Source organism: Archocentrus centrarchus, chromosome 19, assembly GCF_007364275.1.
Source record: "Archocentrus centrarchus isolate MPI-CPG fArcCen1 chromosome 19, fArcCen1, whole genome shotgun sequence".
Classification (NCBI taxonomy): Eukaryota; Metazoa; Chordata; class Actinopteri; order Cichliformes; family Cichlidae; genus Archocentrus; species Archocentrus centrarchus.
The window spans coordinates 2,901,261-2,928,047 of record NC_044364.1 but is presented as its reverse complement, the minus strand read 5'-3'; the positions used below and the strand labels follow the sequence as shown (position 1 = coordinate 2,928,047).

Sequence of the window (26,787 nt, the reverse complement as noted above, 5' to 3'; positions counted from 1 at the left end):
CTGAGGAATCTGAGACCTTTTCAAAATGTTGGAGAGTTTCTATCAGTCAGCGAGCAGAGTGTACTTTGCTGTGGTCTGCTGGGGGAACATGATTGGAGCTGGGGACACAGCACACTGAATAAACTGAGCAGCGAGGCTGGCTCTGAGATTGAAGCAGCAGTGGAGAGGTGGTCAGTGAACCAGCTGTAATCCTGACCACCCTCTGCACCACTCAGAGGACGGGCAGCAGAGCACTTTCTCTGAAACACTAATTCAGCTCCACTGTCACAACACACACACTGTGTGCTGTTTTTGTTATTTTTAGTAAGCTAATTTAAATTCTGTTTTTGCTTTGCTGCATTTCAGATATTTTACCTCATTAGATAATTATAATATTACTTTTTTGTATTTAAATTTATACTTATTTACTCTATTGTATTTATTATGATTTTAAATCATCATGACTATGTTAGTCATTTTTTATTATCTTACGGCACTGTTGTGTTTGCAGCTAGTTTACACTGACCCCAGTTTGTGAAATGGAACCACTGTAATCACACAGGCTTATACAAACACAAAGTTTAATGTGTTACCAACTCACAAATCAGTACACTGGGATTTATGCTGCAACAGCAACAAGTAACCCTGGTTGTTGAAGTAGCTATGACGAGTGGCTAAACGTAACTTTAAAGACATGTTGTTTCCCAGTCGAAGTCTATTGTTCACTTCACTCTAGAGGCTGTTTTAATTCAGTGTTCTTTCAAATTCCCATTTTTACTTAGTTACAATTGAATAATGTCTCTTTAACTGTGAGTAAGCCCAAAGTGCTCAGATCTAAGTAGTAACTGTGTAGCAAAAAGCTTATTACACTTTGATTTGGAACTATTCTTAAGAGCATGTAGTTCAATAAAAGCACCTTAATAAAGTCTGAGGAGTTTCATGTGTTAATGTTTCCCACTAATGTGGCACAGTTTGAGAAGGTGACATTTAAATATGAGATGGGATCACAGGATTGCCCTTGCTGTGGCATTGAGGGTTTATATTTGATGCTTCCCTGAAGTGAAACAGTGCTCAGCTGTCCCTTATCCTGTGATGCAGACATCATTATCATTTTCCTTACTTCCTTCTTATGAAGAAAGCCTTTTTTTTCCCCACCAATCTTTCCTTACTTCCCTTTGTTCTCTTTTATATCAAACCCTCAGCCACAGCGTGAGGCCCTGTGAAAGCATCCAGAGATGCAGCCACATTAAAAGGCTGCTCTGATCCTCGCTGCTTTTATGGGAGCTGTTCATGAAAGAGAGATAAGTGAATGATAACACACCTCTAGTTAGTTACTTGGAGTCTCAAAGAGCAGATCTCAGTTGTGAACATAACACAGAACAAATAAACAACCTAAACAGTGTAATACTGCACGTGCAGGTGTGCAAAGAAAATATGAAAGTAGCACTGAACATGTTTTTCTTTAACAAAGAATGACTCCAAAAGAGATGATGTTCTTCCTTTTCCAGCATCGGGCATTTATATCCCCAAAATATGAACATGAATTATGGGTTATTACAGTGACTGAATCCCTCGTGGTAAGCTTGAGTATCCTGGCCCCACACACACACACACACACACACACACACACACACACACACACACACACACACACAGCTCTGCTCCTCTTCTGTGCTGCTGTGAGCACACAGGCAGGCTGATAACCACTAATGAGCCAGAAGGAAAAATGATAACTAACATATTAAGATCATTTTTCTGCCTGATAAACAAGTAAGATATGAAACTGTTTTTAAAAGTGTTGCTGCCAGTTTATATTTTAAGATAATGTAGCCTCACTGTATTATGTTTCCAATTAAATGTGATCTGTAAGTCGGATGAGTTTAGCACTAAAGCCCTCCTCAGCTCCTGTCCGCCCACTTCCACGCATCGGCTTGTTCATGCACAACTACACACACTAACAAAGATACAATCCAGCCCTAATAGACACTAACTCACTTTAGTGTCCATTAGGGCCGGGTGACATATTGAGTTTTTAAGAAATATCAATATATTTTCATACGCGATATGAGACAATATCGTTTATATTGATATAGTCTATGTGGCGTTACAATCACACTTCTCTCTCTGCACAGCTTCACACTGCCCCGCCTCTCTCCCTCACCACTTCACCCATAAATCATGCAGGAAGCGACAGCATGGCAGTGGTGCAACTTAATGACCTTGTCGCTAGATTTAGACGCTTTTTACACCCAACTAATGACTAAGGACAAATTTAGCCACTTTTTCCGGTGACATCGGCGACTTTTGGAGAGTTTTGGAAACCTGAAATCCTCCGCTGTCGCCGTGTTTTGTGTACACACAGCCTTCGTGCTGCATCTGTTCGTGTGCTTTGGCATTGCCCGGACCCTAAAGAGTACCTGGCTGTTGGTTTGTACTGCAAGTCGAGTGACCTTAAAAAACGGAATGAGATTATAAAATTTTCAGAAGCAAATCCAGAGATGAAGCAGGAGCAAGTTCAGCAAAATTCGATATTAGACCCCAAACTGGGGGATATTTTGAAGAATCGGATTTTATCTGACTTACATGTAAGACGGATTTTTTACAAGGCGGATGAAATTCCATGTGCCATTTCAATCCGACTGAGGTGATTTCTGCTGTATTTGTTTTTGCGGTGTATCTTATTTTGAAGGCATGTTTCAACATTACCATGGTGACCAGAGGGCTGGGCAGAGAGGATGTTATTCATGCTGTGGCGCAATGCTACAAGGATGCTGCTGAAAGAGTTGCACATGAATACACAGGGGATTCACGTTTATTATTATATTTAGAAAATATCACACTTTTTGATTATGGTCGCATCATTTATTTTGACATATTTATCTGCCACACCTTAACGGCCGGTCCACGGAAATACTGTAACACTAAACCGGTCCATGGCTGAAAAAAGGTTGTGGACCACTGCTCCAGTATACGTTGATGTGTCTGATGCAGGATTTTTGTGTTCTCCGTTACATAAATCTAAATTTTCTCCATGAATTGATGCGAGGAATAAAATCATTTAAGTGCTCTGAGGGAGGACCACCAAACTCCCCGCCTAACGTGCACCTTCACATCACCACACGATCTAGTTCTAGTTACACAGCAGCCTAAGCAGCAATCCAGACATTTTTTAGGTTTATGCTCTTCATGTCTAAATACCATAACAAAGATATAACTAATAATTAATAATTGGTATCTATGTCTAGATATGTATGTATCTATATCTATCAAGGATTCCATCTACAGAGGCATAGCGTATCTATATGCACACACTGCAATCCCTCCATGAACTGCAATGTAAATATTAGTAACAAGATTTCCAAATGCGTACATTTTAACATGGAGACTGCTGGAATACTTATTTTTTCATACAAGAGAAAAAAATAAAAATAATAAAATAAAAATAAAAAAAAATCACACAAAACTATGTTTCAGTCTATTTTTTAACAGCCATCAATGTATTTATATTGTAATCCTAACAGTCCTGCTCTGCTATCATAAGTCCTTACATGGGAATCCACACCTGGATTGTTTCACATGCGTCACACCTGCACCTGTCATTCCTCTGAGAAGGTGAATCAGCGCACTTCAGCTTTCTGGACATCAGCGTGAAAAACAAACCCGCTGAATTTCATAAAATTTGGTGAAGCCGGTGAAAAAGGGGCATTCAGAGGGATTGGCCTTGACAGTAGGACGCGTGCGTGCCCATCTGGTGGATTCGGCGGTACCTGCAGTTTAACAACAAAGCAAACACTCACTGAAGAGCCGCTTTATCAGAAATACAGCAGAGCAACAGCTCATTTATCTGCTTACAGCACTGCCAAGCAAACTCACGCTGTTATAAAAATCAGTCAGTCACGACTGGAGCGACTACAATCTGATTTCACGCTGTAGGACATTTATTTTTCACATAAAGGCAAAAAAAAAGGGCTCCACTGGAATTTTGATAACCGCTCACTGTCAGCTCATAATCTAACAAGGCCGCGGATACTGTACATGTGCATGTGTTGTATTTAGGTAGCTACATTTACATGTCAGTGTGTATAATAGCTGTTATTATTATTAGTGGCTGATTCCACCTTTTCTGCCCTGGATTCAAAGTCACTGTCAGAGGCTTCAGAGGAAAAAAAGCAGCAGCAAACAGGAAACCCAATGCATTTATCACAGTCCTATATTTATTTTTACAGTATATACTCTATTTTATATACATTTATACTGTATTTATTTTTCTTCTGAGCTAGTTCATTTTCCAAACACAACCTTCCAATGTGGTGGAAGCTGAAAAGTTTCACATCGCTCCCTTTAACATGCCGATGCCACTGCTGTCCTGCAGTTTTCAACCAGCATCCACCCCAGGCTCCGAGGGAATGTTTACTCGTTGCCTCCCAATTTCTGTGTGCATCATATTTGCATGGAGTAATAGGCATACAGCCTAGATACCAAATTCTATCCATATTCTGCTGCTATAATGAATTCAAACACGAGTCATGTGACACAAATTAAAAAAAAAACACACCTATACATAGTACACATACTGTATATAGAAAGGTGAATACCTTGAGAGGTTAAATATAATTAACAGGAAACATTACATTGTTACAAAATGATCAGTGTTATTGCTTCATTAGCTTTTATTTTAGCTTTAGTAATAAATAATATTGATATATCTGTATATGTAGTGAGTGAGAGCATTGTAATGAATAAATCAAGATGCCAAACATTTTATCCCGCTTTAAAGTAAATTATCAAATAAAAGCTTAAATCAATTTTAAAGCATGTGTGCAAACACACACACACACACAGCATCAGTACTCTCACATTAACAGTGGTCTGTGTGCAATGCTGTGATCGCATATGCAGATGAGACCTGTGGTGCCGCAGGGCTAAGATAAGAACAAGCCACTGAGCTCTGGGTGTTAAGCCAAGCGCTGTGTGCTAGCTCTGCATGTCCTGCCAGAGCGGAGGGAGTGAGCAGAAGAAGCCACAACACCCCGAGCACAAAACTGGAACACCAGCTCTACTTTTAACCCATCTTCTACCCATTCAGCTAAAATCCCACAGAAGCCCCAAAACACCCACATATGAGATTTAACATTCGGCACGTCCTCAGGTATTTTTCATCCAGAAGTGCAGCGTTTTAGTCCAAATTAAACCAGCTGGCATCCAGGTTGAATATAATCCAGAGTATGTGAAATATAAAACAATAGAAACTCTGATAACCACAGTAATTGCCCTGAAAATCTTTTTCCCAGCTCTTCCATGGAGATTTATACCACTCTGCTACTAATATGCTTTACAGTCAACAGTGCTGAATTGCTAATGCTTCTTCAAATACTTCAAACATAATGATATAATCCAGCAAAGATGTAGGAAGAAATCATGCTGAAGTTTTTTTTTCACCTAACTGAATAATTTACATCTGTGGAGATGCAGGAAACAGCAGAGGAAACCAGTGAGCCCTCACATTCTCAGCACACTGAGATCCACTTATGGTGGCTGATGAGCTCTTGATGATGAGGCCTTGGCAAAGATGGGGCAAATATGGCTGATGGATGCTGCCAAGTGGGCTGAAAGGTGGTCTGGCTGCCACTGAGGGCACAGGGGAGGTTTGCTGGCACAGGCCAGTTGAGATAATGATAGTGGGAGGTGGGTGGGGGGGGGGGGGGGGGGGGGGGTGTAATGGAGGAGACATCAGTGGAAGAGTGCAGCACCAGATGCACAGCAATCTCAAGTCAACAGGTGTCCAATGAGCACTCATTCAACTTTCTATTTTCTGCCTGCTGCCATTCGAACAGCAGAAAAACAAAGCTGTAAGCCAGAGGGCTGCAGATGAGAGTCGGCAGCTTAAGCCCCTCAAAACTGTACAGCTTGCATTAATGATACATCCTCTTCAAGAGAAAAACAACACTTGTATGCAGACTTCTATTCCCTATGAGCACACTATCATCAAATAGCCCCAAAATGTGTGCCTCAATAAAGAAAGTGAAGATTCATCATCTTTACTTTTTTTTTGCCCACTAGGACCTGAGTGAGACACGTATGCTGCAAAGCAAAGAGGGGGTAAAACAGGAAGCTGCTGAAACAGTCAGAACATCTGAGCCAGCAATGAAAATTTCATGGCAGTGTCGGTAAAGCAGTGACTGACCAGATACAGTGTAGCAACTGGAAGTACGAGGAGCGTGAATGGTACTTATTCACGGTACTTACAACCCTAGTAATGTTAAACTTAACGGAGAGCTCGACAACACCAAAGGTCATGTTATTGGACTCACACAGGCATACGTTTCAACTTGTTACTCGAGCAGATACGCTTTCCACGAGATTCCACAACATTGGAAGATTGCTCACTGTGTCCGTATTGTGAATGAGCAGGGTTTTTTTTTTTGACCCGTCATGTCTGGCAGTTTTCGCAATTGGAATGATAATCCGAAGGCACTATTGTACCAAACATGTTTGCTTTTACAAGAAGCGCTCTTATAAGTTTTCTATAGCCTGTTCTTGTTAATTGTATTTTTATTTTATTTATTCTTGAGCAGGGCATTTTAGTGTGACACATTGAAACTTGAAACTCTGCACATACGGTACGTAGAAGTATAACTTGCAATCAAAAAACATTAATGATATAAATTTGTCACCAACCGAGGTTTTTTTTTTTCTCCAAATGTAGTTATGAGGTCATTCACATAAAAATAGTGGCGTTGACAGTGAATGACCAATCACAACCAAATGGAAACACAGTGTGTGTGTGTGTGGTGGTGGTGGTGGGGGCTACTGGGGATAAAAATAATTTAGCAGAGGCACAGACCGGGGGGGGGCTGTCCCTCATATCACTTCTCAGCAGATCATACCACGGCCTCAGGCTTGTTAACACTTGTGAACATTTTAGCCAGGTGGATTTGTATGTCCAAGACGCCATGATGTGATAAGCACACACACACACACACACACACACACACACTCTCTCTCCTGTGTCCCTGTGTGTGTTATTACTTGTGTGAACATAAATATACTTACACAGTCACCAGTCACGTGGGGGCACCCATCTGAACTTTGAGGACACAAAGTTAGTTAACCGTAGTATGTGGGTTGGGGCAGGGTTGGGATTAGGCAGTAAAAGCTGGAGTTAAGGTTAAGTCAGTGTAATGTCCCATGAAGTAATGAAAGGCTCACTGTGGGTGGCCCCGAGGTTTCTGATTGCTACAACAATCAGACATTTACCTGCAGGCAAAACTGGAGAAAACTGAAGATAGACGCACCAACAGCTACAGCAGTGACCTCAGCACGTGAACTTTGACTTGAATACGTCACTCACACTTCATCTGATGAGCTAAAGGTGACTTCACATATATCAAAAAAAATAGCCCAGTACATGAATGTGCATTGTGTCGCCTTACTGATTTAAAAAGAGGAGGAATGAAAAAGTGATGATTCTCTCTTCCAGAAATTGTCAAACCACCTGCAACAACACAATAGAGTGGAAAATGTCTTCAAGTATGCCTATTATGTGCCAAGTTTGTGTGTGTGTGTGTGTGTGTGTGTGTGTGTGTGTGTGTGTGTGTGTGTGTGTGTGTGTGTGTGTGGACTGCTCTTTGTAGTGTGCTCACCTTGACAGGGCAGGGCGATGCTAAATGTTCCAGTCGAATGGATCCGGTAAACAGGATGTGGAAAAACTGACACGAACACCTGTTCATGCAAATACACTCTGACACATACTCAGGCACACTCATTACACTCGAAAGCTATTGCTGCTAAAAGTACTGGTCTGTTATCACAGCGTGATCAGTGCTCAGAGACTAAAGCAGCTTGCTGCGAGAGCTCCTCTCCTTCACAGGGTTTCGTGCTTTGTAACATTCTTGTCATGTTCACTTTTGTGTTACTCAGTCTTTGTTTGGTTCTCCCCTTGTGTCTTCCTTTGTCCCTGCATCGACTTTGCTTCACGGTCAGTGTTCTACTCTGTGTGACATTTTACGCTCCCCAGTGGACTGTAAATGTCTGAGTGGACAATTCTCCTGACGAGTGCCATCATCAAGACGAATCTGTAATTGGACAGCATTGTTGTGTATCATCAAATACCTCCAAAACTACTGGCATCAGTTTGTGCACGGTGCTCGTTTTGCTGTGCATTATAACAACAACAGCTTTTTGAAAAACACTGGACACAGTTGATGGACTGTTTGGACAAACAGTCAAACAATCAGTAATGCTCAAATTTGTATCTCCAACAAACAGCATCCCACAAAGCTCCATATCTGAGCCAGTTATTTATATATAAACGCATCACTATTCATTGAGGTTTGTCATTTTGGGTTTGGCACTCATCACTGATGTTTGTAGCACAGACAGTATAAACAGTGGACATAACAACCCTGAACTCATCCATGGGTTTATAAAGCTTTGTCTGAGGCCTCAAATTTAGCATTTTCAGATTTGCCATTTTGATTTCCAAAAACCGGATGTGACATCAATCATACCAAATGAGTGACTGAGCCCACAAATTCAATAGGACGATGTTTACAGAGGTCAAAACAGAAACCTGTTTTCCCATAAACTTCAATAGGACCAGAAATCTTTGCAACCACAGCTATCGCCATCTGGTGGCCTTCAGACAGAATGCAGGTTTAAGGCATTTCTGCATTGGCTTCAGTCAGAAGCTACAATCATGTTTTATTCTGTCTTTGATTTGTAGTTGTTAGAGCCTCACTCCCAGAAAGATAGAAATAATGTATTTAGTTTCAAAATCTTCAGTGTGTCAGCTGTAGCTTCACTGACAGAAACGACTACTACAAACAGGCCCACGAACTAGCCTGTAGGCTCAGGCAACTGAAAGTGGGCCATGTTTTTTTTATTATTTGTTTGTTCGTGGATAAAAGACACTGCACAGTCATCTCTCCAAATGTACCAACTAGAGAAGATAGAGACACCAAGGCAAACGCAGTGCTAATGCTACTGCGATTTGATGTGTTACTTTAAGACTGGGTCCAGCCTAACTTCTTCAGTCTTAGTGTTAATCTAAGCCCAAACCCTGATCTGACATTAAAGAAAGAAGGCTAATATATATAAATGTTTAACCATCGTAAGTATTTTCTGTGGATATAATTATTTCACATGCTGCTAAATAAAATGTATTAAAGAATGCACCTTTGTATAGTCAGTCAATTATAGGAACTTGATTAAACTACAAACGTCCTGACCTCAAACAGGCCAGAAATTAAACAGATGAATACATAAATAAACGCTTAATACTCAAGTAATTCATCCCCCACCCACCTGCCCAAAAATAGCTGAGGACCTTTCCTTCAATTTTATACACTCACAGTGAGCTTTCTGCAAATGGAATAATGAAAGTTTCCATGTCAATGATACAAATAGCACTGTTCAAATAACACCATAGATATTATTACAGTCTTTTTCTTCATTTCTTTTGCTTTTTTTTTTTTCCCCAAGGGAGATACTGATTATATTTGGGAACCTTTTGCCGATACTGAGAAAAACACGGCCTCTTCGATGAATATTCATTAATCAAAGGGGTTGGGCTCATCAAGATGCAGCTAACAGGAAAGGTCAAAGTTACTTCATTTGCTGTCCCCATGGAAGAAGTGAAAAGACCATTGCAAGCAATCTGTCTATACTTTAATAACTGAAATTAACTTCACATAAAATAGCAGTTAATATTATTCTGGACCAACCGTCAATAATTCAGCCCAGAAAAGACCTGATTTGATTGATTCTATGTATCAGTGTCCTAAGAATGGCATATATAACACCTACTGCACGGTCTTCTTCTTGTGTATAATGAGAATACATTTGCAAAAAAATGAATGGTTGCCAAATGAATGAATTTGCATCTGACCCACATGCATTTCATTATAACAAGCAACCCTGCAAAACGCAGATTTAGAGCGTGAGCAGTGAGAAGACATTTAAGAGTGAGCCCAAAAGTAAATGAGCATTCAGTCTATAGCAACAAAGAGTGCTGTGATGCTAACAGGATGATTATTTAGTCTGGTTTAATAAATAAGCTCTTAGCAGTGAAGCACTTAGCTGAAGAAAGTACCGATGCTGTCTGCAGTAATACCATCAGTGCACGACTCCAGCTCAGCCTTCATTAAAGGGGGAGATTAGCCTGCCTGTTAACTCAACAGAATAAAATCAATTAAAAAGAAGACTGAGGTGAAGGACTGCTAACTGTCTTTATCCATTTGGTAACTGTCGCCAAAAGGCGCAAATATCAAGAATACCCAAAGCAAACACTATGAGTAATGGCAGCTTCCTTCTACATGTAACAGTTCTTAGTTGCTGGATAGTTTTTAAGCTGTAGTGAAATTTTTACTGCTAAAGGAATGTTATTTTCAGAGTCTACACCAATTAAGACGAGCCTTTGGCGCCATGGACAAGGCCGAGGTAAATTATCCTGTTGTGGCCATATTAATTTGTCCAGGAGCAAAGCAGGAAGCGATACCCGCTTTGCATTCTCATACTTTAGGCTACCTCCGTGCACACTGGCACAAATCCCTACCCTCATCAGCATACACACAAGAGCTTTCAGTGTTTTAATATTAACACAAAGCTGAGAGCAAAGTTTAAAAACAGCACAAAGATCAGTTCATAAAAAAAATGTTGTGGCCACAGCAGTTCTGTTGTGAAAGCGAGTGCAGGTAGAAATGAAGAGTGCTCATCGCTGTATTTGCTACCTGCTGGAAAGAAGTCTTTGATTGCTCGGCCTGACTTTGTTTAGAGCTGCCTATGAAAACAAGGATCTCAAGAATCTTTGGCTCTTGTTTCTCACATCCCCACTGGAGGAGCTGAGATGTGAGCAACATCAGTGTGAAGAATCCACACTGGGGGGATGTTGGGTTGGATGGACGGGTTGGCCACACAATTAGTTACCTGACCCTGTCTGTTCCACATCTTTAACTGTTTATTATTGTAGCCATAGCCATGAAAATGCTGCATTTTTTTTTTTTTTTTTTTGCATTTTTGGCCACAGCGGCTTTCATTGACAGTGGAGAGAGACAGGAAATGGGGGAAAGATACGGGGGAAGACACGCGGGCAAATTGGCTACCGGCCGGGACGCGAACCCGCGCCGCCCGCACCGCAACGTGGCATATGTATGTGGTCGCCGGCTTCACCACTAAGGCGCCCCAAGATGCTGCATTTTTAACTGCAAACCTGATGCTAACCTGAGTAAGTTGTTTTGTGCCTATAGCCAAGATTCTGACTCTCCACGGCCAATTAGTAACAAATAGGAGGTAATGTTTGGAAAAACCAAGATATGGCCCATATGGAGTTTCAACAGCTCTGTAGGAATGACAAAGACAGATACATTTTGTCTGTCAAAAGAGAAAATAACCAAGCTGTAGCTCCAGTTCTGCAAAGCTCCATATTCTAGAGACCAGGTTCATTTAAAGAGATTATACACAGTGTACGGTGATAAAGTTTCTTTTGATATAAAAACCAAACACCCCAGGATGATGGCGCTGAAACTGTAGACACGGTTTACCGCTAATCTGATCCTGCCAGGCAATCCTGTTTACTGTGCACTCTAAATCACACTGTAATGATTTCTTAGAGCTTCAGTTGTGTGTTTAAGCAATTCAAAAAGGAGCTGTGACTACTTTTGTAAATGCACACAGGAACTGATAACAGCTTCTTTGCTATTTTTACCACCATGTTCCTTCCAAAGAGAACATACTCTGCAAACAGTAAGAAGTGTGTGTTTGTGTGTGTGTACACATGTGAGTTATTTAGAGGATTTACAACCACAGTAATTATAGCCATGCTCTGTCCTGTGTGTCCCTGACAGATATGACAGAGCTGTGAAAGGAGACGAAAAGAAAAGACCCCACTGGAGACGCAAACGGGAGCAGAGCCTGGACGTGACGTCGCTCCATTCGACCACAAGTGAAAACAAAGACAACGAAGAGTGTTTGTTTTGTCAATATCTGCGGACACAATTGTGTTGAAGGAACACCAGGAGGAACCAAATCTGAACTTGGTTGTTGCTGCTGGACACAATGTACAAAAGAGAACCTTCCCCCCTCACATGTATATTCATCTCTCACAGCGTCTTAAAAACAGAGGCTTGTCAGCTTGTTTTCATGCTCACCTTCTGTCCGTGCACTGGGGTCAGCCTGCATGCAAAAAGCTGTTATTTCCCAGTGCCTGAGAGATGTGTACAGTACATGCTGGTGACGCACAAGTGGAGGAAAAACAGGAACTGTGGGTTTGATTTGTATTAAAAAAAAAAAAACAACTGTAAAAACAATGTAATTATGATGGCCAAGAGGCAACCCCCCCCCCCCCCCCCCCAAAAAAAATGTCTTGAGCTGGTCCCGGTGACCCCTTTTGGAGGACTCCATAAATGTTCTATTCATATTGAGCTGTAATCAAAATATGTGCATTTTGTGGGTTAAACTTTAAACTTTTCTTGTTTTTATTTTTTGGTTTTTTTTTTTATCATGATTGAAGGAGTTGAGACAATAGCTTGAGTTCCATTTCTTCTACAGGTTATGACTGATCTGGGCACCGGGAGCTACTTCAGGACACGAGCCTGTGACTGTAGTCACGAAACGAGCCACAGCAGAGGATTTCTAGCTTCAGCCTCCCGATAGGATCACGTTAAACCAACGCAAACAGCTGCTTTTCTGCTGTGGTTTAGCTACACTTCTAATCTGTAGTTATCATTTGGAAATGGGTGGCATCGAGACAGTCTGTTCTCTCTTGAATCCTTAATCAAGCAACAAGCATGAATTAGCAGAATCCTGGCATTTCATAGGAAAAACAGCTTCGATGTAACAAAAACTAAAGGGCATGTTGCAATTTTATCTCAGTTCTGACACTTTATTGATAGTGCATTTGTGAACAAAAATAAAATATGTTCTTTTCTTGTCTAGAAGCAGGTGTAAATAACTATTTTAGCCATTTAACATCATGCAGTCCTGTTGAGGGCAACTCTGCTGTGCCCCTGGCTGCACTGCAGCCAATTTCTGTAGAAATGGATAGGAAATTGAATGGCTCCCATAGATTAGCTCTCAGTGCACTATTTTCATATCTGAGCTCTAAAAGTAAAGCTGCCTTAAGGAGCAGCTTTATTGAAAAAAATATGCGAGAGAGAAAACAACTCTTTGCTCTGTCCAAAGATAAAAATCAACCATCCATCTTAAAGTGGATCTATTACGTCTTTCCTTTATTCTGTCATATTTATATTCTTAACCCAAAAAAAAACACGAGCTGCAGACTGCTCTACAGCTCGATTTAAGTTTGATGTCAGTGAGAGCAGCCACCCCTAATCTGGTTGTCTCATGCACATGGCTCTGGCTGTGAGCACAGAAACCCCAACCTGCTGTCTGCGAGAGGCCGTCAATCACAAGAAAGCCGTCTTAAAGAATGAGGCAAGGCAGCATGAACGGCAGCTGCGCTGCAGTGCCGCACCAAGGCCCAGTAACTTTATTTATACAGCACCAAATCACAACAACAGCTGCCACAACACACTTTATAATACAAGGAAAGACCTTATAGTATCAGGGAGATAACCCCAATGATCAGACAATCCCATATGAGCAAGTACTAGGTGATGATGTACCAAGCTCAGGGAGGGGTAGCCTGCTGTGACTGGTTGGAAGTGAGGGGAAAGAGAAATGAAAAGGAGAGTCCCCTCTAAAGCTCAGTATATAACACGTTGTGGTTCGCAGGTGAATTTTGTTTCCTTTGTCATCCGATTTCAGGCTGATAGCATCACAAAGACAGCACAGATAAGAGAGTCAGGAGATCACCCTACACCAGAAATTAAAATCTGTATTCTCAAAAGGAAAAAAAAAAAAAAAAAAAGCCATCTGACCTTCAGCCACAACTTACTATATGACACAGTATTGATACTGATGTACAGTGTTGTCCAGCGGTTAAAGTGGGCTGGAGCAATCAGGAATGGCATCCTGGCACCTTCAGTTAATGAGGAGTTAATAATACAAAATGGTGCCAAGCAAGTTCAGTTTTCATGTGCTGCAGTATCGGGGGGGTGGGGGGTTACAGCTCATCCCTGTGATGTGTTTATGGTTCACATGTAAAGGAAGAGGAGTGAGCGTAAACAGAGGAATAGTTTTGAAGTCATTTCAAACTTGTGTTTCAAACGTGTGATACGGACACAGTTTCTGTGCAGTGGACACATAATGCTGCTCAGGACACAGTGACTGTATTTTCCAAGGAAGAGAAGAATGTTAATGTGTGATCAGAGAGAGGGAGGAAGGGTAAAGACTGGTCATCAGTTGAAATGTAAAGATTACCTGTAATGTCCTAAATCATTTTAGAAGCTCTTAATCAGATATTGGATTAGTGCATGATGGGTTCCTGAAGCTATCTGGACTTTGATATTCTTAAGATTTTTATGAAAACAAATTACATGCTACACCTGAGCTAAGGGTTCCCCCACCTGCCAAATCCCACTTTAAACTCGGGTGTTTTCTTGTGCAAAAACCTTTCGGACTTTTTTGTTCTCCCAAGTGGATCCCCCGGATTGGAATCAACTGCAGCTTATTGCATTTGCTTTTAATAAGAAGGAATGTAAATCACCACAAAGGCTGGCAATATTCAGATTTTCTTTCTTGCATCCAAAACATGTCATTAAAAGTCCAAAATAAATAATAAATAGATCTCAAATATCATCTGTGCAGCCAAAGCCGTAGAGCTTTCATTTCAGACCACTGTGACTCACCAACTATTAAACTTGGTGATGTCTTTTTTTTTTTTTTTGCATTTTTGGCTACAGCGGATTTTATCGACAGTAGAGGGACACAGGAAACGGGGGAAAGATATAGGGGAAGCAACGCTGGCAAATTGGCAACAGGCCCAGGTATCGAACCCACACCACAACCCGGCATATGCACGTGGTCGCCTGCTCCACCGCTGAGCCACCCGGGCGCCCTTGGTGACGTTTCTTCACTGAATGCACCCAATCATTTTCATTTGGACTCAGTCCCTCACACCTTTAAATACCTGATACAGCTCTGTGAATAAACTGTGAATGTACTGCTTACTACACAACAGATTATCATGAGGAGCTCTTTACTAAGTCATTAAAAATAAGTTATATATTTTTATTTCTTTGCTATGATTAAATGGGGCTAAAGGAGGAGATGACCTGTCACAATGCAGGTTTTGTTATTTCCTGGAGAACAGAGAATATGGCCAGCCTTAAAACATCATATGTACATATGTAAAACCAACTTGTATGCATCATAAAATTTCCCTTTATTGATCCTGCAAGTGCATTTCTTTTGCTTACACATATTTGGATTCCTTTGTATGAGTTGCTTTTTAATGCTCCTGTGCAATACAATCAGTTTCTACAGTATCCCATCTAACCACGAAAAAAGCCAAATGCACCTTTTGTGTGTTCTGTCCGGTCTGCGATGCTCCTCCGAGGCCGGCCTTGTCGTTCTGGGCCCGTTTAATCATCTCGGTGCTTCGATTCAGATAAAGGCAAAGACAGAACGAGTGGTAGCGGAGTTGCTGCTTGGAACCACCACGTTACATCTAATTGATTCTATTCCCAGTGCAGCTGGAGACAAGCTGCAAACAGTGCCCGGCTGCTGCATCTTTAACAAATCTATCCATCCGAGGCTTAATGCAAAAGAGTAAAGCCAGATTTCATGCCCAGGGATTGAGCCTGCCAGGTCATAAATAACCTTATTTTCTGGGTACAGATGGAAGTGCCTGCAAGCCAAAGACCGTGGCGAGGTTTCATTTTTTTTATGCTTTTTGACTGAACAGTAAGTCACATCCAAAAATGGGACTTTATGTATCTAAGTCTGTGTATTAGTACTGAGCTCAATTCCTGTGCATCCATAACTGAGTTAAAGAGACTGTTAAAATTTGTTTTTGCTTTTTGCCTGCATTGTTACACACACAGAAAGCAAAAATCTACTTTCATTATTATTCATGGCGAGGCCAGCGGGCTCTTTTATTAACAAGTGCATTTGAACTGTAATCATAAAGCAATCATAGCCTTTGAATTGCACATCCCGGCTGCACACTTTCATCTATAAAACGGAGAGTAGCGCTCAGTGGGCTACGGTGATGACTATGATCAACAAAGTGGATACAAACGTAATAATTTCTTTAATTACTTAAAGAAAGGCCACTCCATCACTTTCAAACATGGAGCTCAGCTGACAGAACTGTTCAGCCTGTGGAAACTGTGGATATTGTTTTCTTTTAGAGAGCTGAGTTCATCTGGGTTATGGGCCTGAATACTTTGAATTTTTTAAAGATTACAAAGAAGGGGCACAGAGATTCAAAGACTCTGCATTTACCCTGCAGGAACAAACAAATTAGAATTGGTGACTCCAGCATTTTTGGAACTCTCCCACCCTCAGGCTAAAGGGATATTGGGCACTCTGTTGCTTCACCGATTTTTCAATTGCTAATCCAACTCTCATGAGTACTGAACAATAACTGTAGTAGCCCTTTTTAATTTTCCCATAGGACTGAATTATCTTTTATAAGGGACAAAAATCCCTTATTGACAGTTGTAATCTTAGCAAATCTTCTCAGGTATGTTTAAGAAGAGATCATAAGATATTCAAGGTTGTGTCAGAAAGCTATCAGGCTACAATCTTCACCATCCTGAAAGGAATCAGCCCATAAGGACATGCTTTTGTAGGAATCGAGGCTGAGCTGGCTCCTGCCCTCCTGTTCAGGTCACTCATGACCAATGAGATGTTTTCCTGGATAAATAAATGATATACTAAAACTAATAATAATGTGATGACTGAAATTCAGTATTAGGTTCACGTGGCAGCTGGTTGATCACAGATTCTAGATTACATGAAGACAAACATCCAGCGCTGCAGGAGCGTGCTGCAGAGGTTGAACAGCAACTGGTGCACATCAGAACTTTCTGAATGGAGCCTGGGCTTTTTGGACCAGCAGCATGCTGACATAAATTCAGTGAGTGAATTTCATACCAATAAGAATAAATATATAAAATATGGTTACATTAGTTAAACCTCAAATCTAGACTAAAATTATTTGTTTGTTTTTTTAATGCATAGCCAGGACACTTCAGCCTACTCGTACTCTCTCACCTTTAATTTAATGGTTTGGGAAATATGAATTAAAGATTCAAGAAGAGATTTTTTTTATGTATGTCGATGCAGCCATAATTGGGATGTTTGTTGCGTAAGTGATTATACTTAAATGAGTAGTAGGCGGCCATTCTTAAGCACACTGGGTAAATCTCCGCCTGCTTAATTAGCTAGTGTTATAAAAAATAATGAATCACAACACAGTCCAGTCAAGGTTTCGTCTGTAGTTCAGCAGATGGTGCATTTATATTTAATCGCATCGTTCCTGCCAGTACAACACCTGGAGCTGCCTTACTGAGTACAACAAGATGTCTGTGATCCGCTTTCCAGTGAAGATAATGAGCGATGTAAATTATGTACATTATTATTAAAAATAATATTTGACCTGTCTATTGTTGTGTGTGTGTTTTAATAGAAGACAGCAAATGCAGGTACACTGTAAAAAAGGATTTGTTGGCTCAACTCAGATTAAGTTTCATTTATGTAAAGCGTCATATTATCAACTAACGAGTAAATTAGTTGACCCAACATGGAGTTTGTCGACTTCACTTTTTGTATAAAATAATCTGGATTAAAAAGGATTAGTTAGGAAAACTGAAAACATGTAATCTGAACTCAGTTTGTCAGGTTTTTCTAAATGTTCAGAGAGTGGACTCTGGCAGTACCTGAGTCAAAACCCACCCCCATAAACAGGTGCTGAAGTGCACTTCAAGTCTTTTGGATATTCAGGGTTGACAGAAGCATTGGGTACATGCCACATCATTCAGCATTCAGAGGGCACAAGCGTAGCCCTGCTCAGTGTGAACTAGTTTTGGTTTTGTTTGCCTGTGTTTGGATGATAAACCTCTTACCTCACACATCTTCAGGAATGCAGAAGGATTCTTGCTCATGTACCACGGTAGGCCCCACAACGCTGCTGCCCTCTCGTCTTTGATTCGATGCCTGCCAGCAGAGCGTACAGTTGCCATCAGAATTATGTAAACCCATCATTCCACAAGTAGTGAATGATATTATACCGTGTAAATCCTCAGTAAATAGTCACCGAGAGTACTGAAGTATATATTTTGGTTCCATGTGATGTTTGAATATTACAAAACAATACTTAGTTAATAAAAAATATATTTTATATACAAACAACTAATAATAAATGTAAAAGAAAAAAATAAACAAGGCAGTGTTACATCATTAATATGAGTAGAAGGGAGAAGAGACTTATAGCTACCTTTTTAGTATTTAGGTTCACCCTTTCTCTTAATTATCATCCCCTTCACTTCTTTCATTCTTCTTCCTTAACCCAATTATTTTATACATTCTTCTTTTTTCAGCTGCTTCCTTTAGGGGTCTCCACAGTGGATCATCTGCCTCCATCCTTCCCTATCCCTAGCATCCTCCTCTGTCACTCCGACCCTCTGCACGTCCTCCTTCCATCAATCTTCTGAGCTCTTCCCCTTTTCCTCCAGCCAGGCAGCTCCATCTTTTGTCCAGTATACCCACTCTCCCTCCTCTGCACATGTCCAAACATCTCAGCCTTGCCTCTCTAATTTTGTCTACTAGCTGCTCAGTTTAAGCAGTTTGGAGACCAAGTTGTTTCCCTCTGATGTCATTATTTCTAATCCTGTCCATCCCAGTCACTCCCAGTGAAGATCTGAACATCTTCCACTCTTATTTCATGAGATTATGAGCAATCCTAATTAATATGAATAATAATATTGTTTATGAGAAGTAAAACCGTGGTTATATATAAGATGTCACCCAATTTCTATATCTCAAATAACTGAATTTAAGCCATGGAGAAAAACAAACCTCTCGTGCCTGCCTCTGACAGCAGACATGCAGACGATGATGATGATGATGATGATGGTGGGCCCATTCTTAAAGACATGCAGCAACCTTTCCAGCCTCAGCCAGCCACCTGTACAGACAGGCGTGTGCATGTGGGCGCGTTCCCGTCAAATCACGGACGGGCTCGTTTCAGTTCAGTGGAGCCGCTCTCCATCCACACTCTGTTTACCTGAGAAAATCATTTGTTGGCAAGTGAGCCCCAACTAAATCCACTCACCCCTGCTAAGCATCGATTAATCAAATTTGCACTGACGTCGTTAAGTCAACAGGTTTTTCTACTCAAAGCTAGCTAACCAGCGCTCGAAGTTGTACTGCCAATAAGCACACACATGAAATATGTATTAATAGTTGCCTTGAGGCGACAGTTTGTTGTGATTTGGCGCTATATAAATAAAACTGAATTGAATTGAATTGAAAATTGTGGTGACTGACTGAGGCAGATAAACTTAATAATAATAAAAAAAAAAGCTAGAAATACTTACTTGATAACAGCGTAATGGCTGCCAGGTTTTTCGCTAAATTTCAGACGTGACCCGTGACTGTGAGCATCATGTGACCATGAGGTCATATTAAGGGCGCATGCGCGTTACATAAAATACTAATCCTAACACGTTTTCTGCAGTTAATTGAACGGATTATTGCGAGTTTTTAAGTATTTTTTCAAGTGGAAGTTGTTGTAACTCAGTTAGTTGTAATGGGCACTGAGTTCACCCAGCATAATTATGTGAGTTCAAATGGCTAAAACCCCATATCCCTTTTTACAGTGTACAGTGTTATGGGTTCAACCACATGTTTTTTTTAATGTTTTTTCATATTTGGTATGAGACAAAAAGGAAGCCATCATAAACATCTGTGAGAGTTTATCACAAATAGCATGTATGCACATTGATATATTCATGTAAATCTATTTCATTTAAACATAACCTTTTTCTAAAGCCAGCCAAGTGGTTCTGATGCTGGAAACGAAGCAAACTGTGACTAAAAGTGAAAAATATACAAATAAATCTTAACAATAATAGGCCAACTAATTAAATGGGACCCAAACCACAGTCTTCTGGATGAAGGCTCAACACAACCACCTCCCTTTTCAGACCTTGTTATACTTTAGATTACCTCACATGACTTCCTAAAGCCCTCCCTGCCAGAGACTGCTTCTGCCACAAAGTCCTAAAGGCAGACTTCACTACTACATATTGATTCTCCTCAGTTGTTAACTATGGGCACCGTTTAGCTTAAATGATTTAAGAAATCTCTGCTCACATTCAAGCCACCCTCTGCTGAAAATCCTTCCTCCCGCCCTCAGCCACCCAACCAAAATCCTCTAAATTTAGTCAAAACTGGGTCACTTAATGATGCTCATAGATATGTGGTGTGGACTGGAGGTAATACTGAAATATAGGCTCTGAGACCTAATATGGCTCTCTGTACATTTGATCTCACAGCACAATCGCTGGCCCAGAGCTTGCAGCTGAGATATTTTTGCTCTTTTGAGCAAAGTTATCATAACCACAGATGGCAAGAAGCCATCCAAGTCTACTCGACAGCGAGCTCCAGTGTCTTAGTTTTGCCATATAAGCATCAGTTCAATAAATCTGAACAGAAATATTGAACACTGAATGCTCGCTGTCTTTCTCTCTCACTCAGTTTCTCTCTTCACTGAGTGCAGTCTCTTAAATGGTGTCCCCAGAGGGCCACTGCTGATCAGCATTTTAGGACTTTGCAGGCATGAAGCTGAAAATGGCACAAAAATATCAAAACATCTGATGGATGCACTTTTGGATCAACTGGACAAAAGTTTTGCCTGTTGTTTGCCTGGATCAGTTCTGAGTACTGAGGTTTGTGTTTTCATAGTAATCCAGTTTAGGATGGATTACAGTAACATCGTGCTTCAGCGTGTTTTTCTTTGGACATTTTCACTCTTTTTCAGGTCCAGTTTCAGTTCCAGATCATTTTCAGATGAACATTTTTTTGTTTATTAAACCACTTCACACTGACCTGTGAATCAGTGCTGTCCACACAAAACTGACAACTTAGCAAAGAACCCCTTATAAATCATATATTTAAGCACTTTGCTACAAGCAGCATGTTGCAAAACTGCATCATTTGTTCACATTTCTTTGACTCTACCAAAAATGCCAAAGATAACAGTTTCACGGGGATAAAATAATATTTATGCACCCATATGGTAGATGCCAAAAAGCTATTAGCCAAAAACTTGGCATATCTCAGCGTCATGTGCTAAAGAAAAAATGAGGAAAGTGGACAAGAGGAGGTCAAAAGAAGAAGAATTGAATGAAGGTCTAATGAAACTATCTACTGCAGTATCTGAAAGTCATGTCTGTAAGACATCAGCTCATCTCAGCTCATTCTTTTCACTCTCTTTAGAAAACCCAACTGCCAAACAGGAAGCCACCTTTCCTGTCCTACATGGGAACTTTGTAGCTCCATTTAGGTTTACAGAAAGTTTGGCATAAAATGCACGGTTCATAATATTAATGTCGCACAGATTTCTCTGTTCAAACAGAAGCAACAGAACGGAGGAGCTCTGAATTAGAGACCAGGTCATTGCCGGACACCAGTCAAAGTCACATTTAAATTGACATATTCACAGCACATCGCTTCAGCACTGTGCACAGTTTCACTTTTATTAAGCTCCCCTCCAAGTGTAGTAACATTTATTCAGGGTCATCACTTCAGGAGGTGACTGGATTTCCTCTGAGGGGAAATCATTCGGCTTATTAAATACTACCACAAGTGTTGTTTATCACACTCGTATGCCTGATTGAGTCCAGGATTGTGTCATCTCTGCACCTTTTTATGTCAGCCTGAGTAATAATGCTTGTTTCTTCTGAAACAGGCATTCTCATTCAGCTCAGTACATACCTTCCAACAAAGACAAGTGCTTTATGATTCCTAAATATTGTCTGTCCTGAAACAACAGCTACCATCTGCACAGACCAGCGGTAACATGATTTGTAAGAGTGAGGTCAGACACTAAATAGTTGGATGGTCAAAGAAATAGGACTTGGAGCCAAAGAAGCCAGTGTGAAAAAACAAACCTAGTTTGTAGTTTCTGCTACACTGACTGAACAGCACTGAGCTGTCTGTGAATGAAGTTTGTTCCTACTGACACTCTCTCTGTCCCAGCATTGTAAGTGAAGTTACTTCAAAGTACTGCAGTCCATGACATCAGTGAATATATGAAATGTGCAGATAGCCCACTAAGCTCCAACAGTTACACAAGTTACACAAATCTCTGAATTCATAGAATGAACCTTTGTTAGTCTTTCATGCATGCGCTGCACGGTGAGGCAAGAACTCATGCAAAAGCTGAATTTATTCTGCCACAGAGTTTGTCTTAAATTGGATAAAACTGCAATTTCTGCCCATCAATTTAGACACAATTTTCCCCATGATAAAAATGTAATTTTTTTTTTAATTACCATTCTACAAGAAGATTCAGAGTCTTTGTTCATTTCTTGGAAAAAAAGCTCTTTGGCAGCTGTTACCAAGAGTTGAGCCAAACTGGCTAATGACCTGGCAGACACAGAAGCTGAACATTTGGGAAGACCTCCGAGCAGAGACCAGAATATATATATTAATAAAAAAAATTACATATATATATATATATATATATATATATATATATATATATATATATATATATATATATATATATATATATATATATATATATATATATATATATATATCCCAAAGAGTGAGTGTAAGTTTGGGTATAATATAAACTCAATGAAATGTGCAGCAGTGAATGAGGCTGAATAGAGTTAATACTGTGAATAATATGAGTGTTATCTGAGGAAAATCAAGCAATTAATGTCAAATGAATCACCTCTGAATAAAGTCGGCTTAGCAGATGGAAAAACAGAGAACAGTGTGCGTATGTGGAATAGAAAGCATCCAATCCAGTCACCAGTGTACCCTGTGCATAAATAGTTGCTTAGCTACTAAAAAGTTGTATTTACCTCTGTGAGCAATTATCTCTTTTGCTTCTTTAATGAACTTTGTGTTAGTGTCGGTTAAAAATAAAATTGCTGGAACATCCTTTTGGTTTCATTTTTGCACAAAAAGAGCAGAAAATTTGTTTCTGTCATATCTTCCTTTGGCCTGAGTTTGTGTCAATTTCCTCTAAAGACTTTGTTTTCAGGTCGACATCAATTAGTGCCAACGACCAATACTGATACCAATATTTGGCGATTTGAAAATCCGTTATTTGCCAATATTTTTTGTCTTTCAGACACAGGAAACAGTTTTCCTGAACATATATGTGTAGGATAAGATGATAATGCAGTATAAAAAATATATATATTTTAAAAAGTCTTGTTTTATTGATTTGTAGCTCTGCCTGACAGTGCTCAGATCAGCTGATTGTTACTTTTGTGGCGTTCCAAACAGGTTTGAGACCAACAGGGAAGCTACAGAGTGCCCACTGGTGGACAAACTGTGTAACATCAACATTCATAACATTAATAACCATCTCTATTTCCAGTCTGTGTTGTGCGTGTTTAATTTTTGTTCTGCTAGTTGGATAGAGAAAGAAGCTGATGCTTCAGTGCACTGAAATGTATCACACACCTTCATCCAAAGTAACAAACAAAGTTTACAAAATATTTAGACAGATTTGTCTGTGACTGTACACTGCTCAAAAAATTAAAGGAACTTTTTTTTCATCAGAGTTCTGCACCACGTCAGTTAACCTTCTGGGATAGTGATGTGGTCACGTAAGTAGCAGAGGGGGTTCTTCATCAGTTTCAGCTGCTTCGGTGTTCATGAAATTAACAACAGGTGCACCAGAGGGTGGGCAATGAGACATGGCTAGGGTCAGTATCACTACTGGTAACATAAGGCAATACCTGGATCCTACAGAGGCTGCACAGGTAGTCCAACTCCTCCAGAATGGCACATCAAAGGTTTGCTGTGTCTCCCAGCACAGTCTCAGAGCATGGAGGAGACTCCAGGAGACAGGCAGTTACTGTAGGAGAGCTGGACAGGGCCGGAGAAGGTCCTTAACCCATCAGCAGGACTGGGATCTCCTCTGTGCAAGGAGGAACAGGATGAGCACTGCAGAGCTACAAAATGACCTCCAGCAGCCTCTGGTGTGAATGTCTCTGAGCAAACAGAAACAGACTTCATGAGGGCGGCCTGAAGGCCTGGTCCGGATCTGGGAAGAGATCCCCAGACACCATCTGTTGTCTCATTAGAAGCACGCCTGATGTTATCAGCAGAGGACATTCCTTTAGTACACGGAAATACAAACTTTTCTTTGACTCCACCTCTGAGTTTCTCTCCCTGGGAAACACAGCAGCTGGACCTTTAGCCCGCAGACAGACCCATAAAAAGCATCATCTGCACCAAAGATGCTGTTCCAGCTCTTTAACTCTGAGTATAAAATTATAAATGATGCATAAGTCCCAGTGATGGTCGCACCAGTCGGATTGCCTTTTATGTGCTCTTGTTCCCTCCATTTACACTAGATCAGTCTTAATGTTTGAATGCGTGCAGTGATGGGAAAGGAAAACTTCCCTCAGATGTTAAACCTAAAGTAATGAACCTGTTCTGAAAATGTAAGGAGCAGAAATTACAGATGTTTAGGGCACGATGTACAGAGTAAAAGTAAAAAGTATAAGTACAGATAACTGAAAATTCCACTTAAGTACAGTAACGAAGTACAGTACAAGTCAGTACCAGCGCGCACACACACACACACACAGACACAGCTACCCACGCTCTCCTGCAGCAGCAGTCGTCAGCAGCAATTTCCACCAATTTAAACAATTACACAGAATAGCAGGCACGCACAGTCTCAGCCGGATCCAGCCCTGTTTATTACAATTTTTAAAATTCAAAATAAGTCACAAAGGAAAGCGCAGAGCAGAGCCAGAGACTGAATAAAAACCAGGGCAGGTTTCCAATGTTGGCAATAAGACAATCTGGCAACCGCTGGCTAATTTTTCCAGGGGGTTCGGAGTGGAGAGAAGATCCAAAAAGTGGATAACAGATATTCATATCGAAGCCTTCCTGCTCCATCCTGTTGCTTTTGTTTACAAATGTAGAAAATTAAAAGAAAAGAAAAAGATAATAGATAAACTGATGTCATATGATAGTCAAGGGTTTTGAACATGAACTGACAAAATGCTTCCAATACCAGAGTCTGATGATTACAACAAAGACTAAACCACATCCTGCACGTCTCAGAAGCTCCATAATAAATGTCCAGTTCACACCTCCCACCCTCTGAAATCATTTTTATCACATTTTAGAAAAAAAATGTGATAGAGGAAGCTGAACTGTCGAGAAACTGAAACTCTGTATCGAGGAAGAACAGGAAGAACTACAGCAGCTGCTCTGCTCAAAGGTTCAGAGAGAAAAGTGAGAAAAACGCCACCAATCTGACTTCTTTGAAGTGCTGCTGGAGAATATTACTACAAAATAAAATCTTTTTAAAATTGTTTCTCATGTTGTCTTTGTAGCGGCTTCCATTAAATATTGGGTTGAAATTATGTAACCACTGCAGTCTGTATTTTTTTTTTTTTTGCATTTCTTAGTTTCTTCTGTTTTGGGGAAATGAGGGCAAAATTGATTGTTTTTAATAAAAGGCAAAGCTTTATATGAATATATATTTATATAATATAAATTACTATAAATAATTTTTCTTATCTCAAATTGGAAATGAGGAGGACATGTCAATACGCCTTCAAGAGACGGGAGAATATGTACGAACATCAATAAAGTTAAAATTAATTACTTAGACATTAACGTGTGCTTATGGATTTTTTATCAGTGCAACAAACCTAGAATTATGAGTCCCGCTATATTATTGATGGAGAGCAGAGCCCCCACCTCAGAGCAGTCTCACATTTTAAACTTATATAAAAAACGTGGGGCTGTGCTCGATGACGGCTCAGGGGTCGAGAACCTGCCGGGATCGACCTGCTTCCCCGAAAAACCACAAATCCCTGTCGACCCCTCTTCCAAGAGCCTCGTGGGGTCCGCTGGATAAGATACCGATACATGACAGCAGCAGTGAAATGTGTCTTCTTCATTTCATTGGGGGTGGGTCAGAGGTCAGGAGGTCTTTTCAAAGCCCAGCACAGAGCAGGCAGATTGATGGGAAGAGCAGCGCGGTCCGGTTATCTGCTGGTGTATTTTATCACACAGTCACACACATCACACAGAGATGAACTTATCTCTGTTTGAGAATTATGCTCTGGTAAAAAAAAACAAAAAACTCCACTTCATGTGGAAACATTTAAATGTCATTCGTGCTGGAGAAATAATAATTTGTCCTTCTGCCTTCCCACCTGTCTTATTCTTTCTTTCTTATTATTATCCTTTCTTAAAGGCTGATGCAAACCCATGATCTGACAGTCATCATGTCTCCTTTTCTTGCTATTACAGCTTCAGTCAGTATTTCCAGCACTGTAAACACCCATTCATCACTGTCTGCAGGGACCTTTGTGCACCCATTAACTATTAGTCAGTAAGCTGGATCTTCATATCTAGAAAATGTAAAATACCTAATGAAGTCCAATTACAGAAAACAAGCATGCACTTACTAAATACAAAACTGAAGCTAAATATAATCTTTTAAACTTATATGACATAAACATAGACAAAAAAGGTAACACTATGCATCTTTAGCACCTCTGCAGGAGGAAACCTGACCGCTCGCTGCTAAAAGAACAAAAGTTTTATGCAAATGTGTTCTTAGAGAGCTCCTCTGATAAACATCAGAAATTGCTCCAGGGGTTTTCAAACCTGACATTTGCTGCGGAGCTTTGTGAGCCTGTTGAATTTGCCAGCAGCACGGCGGCAGCACGTTTC

At 40.4% G+C, this 26,787-nt stretch overlaps 1 protein-coding gene across 1 annotated transcript in view; it reads left to right on the top strand.

Annotated features, from left to right (window-relative positions):
- Positions 1-12,298, top strand: part of uts2r (urotensin 2 receptor) — a 46,552-nt gene extending 34,254 nt beyond the window's left edge. Inside the window, exon 4 of the mRNA XM_030755503.1 lies at positions 11,823-12,298. The gene's annotated coding sequence lies outside the window, so the exon portion shown is untranslated. The remainder of the gene's footprint in view (positions 1-11,822) is intronic.
- Positions 12,299-26,787: the final 14,489 nt, after the last annotated feature.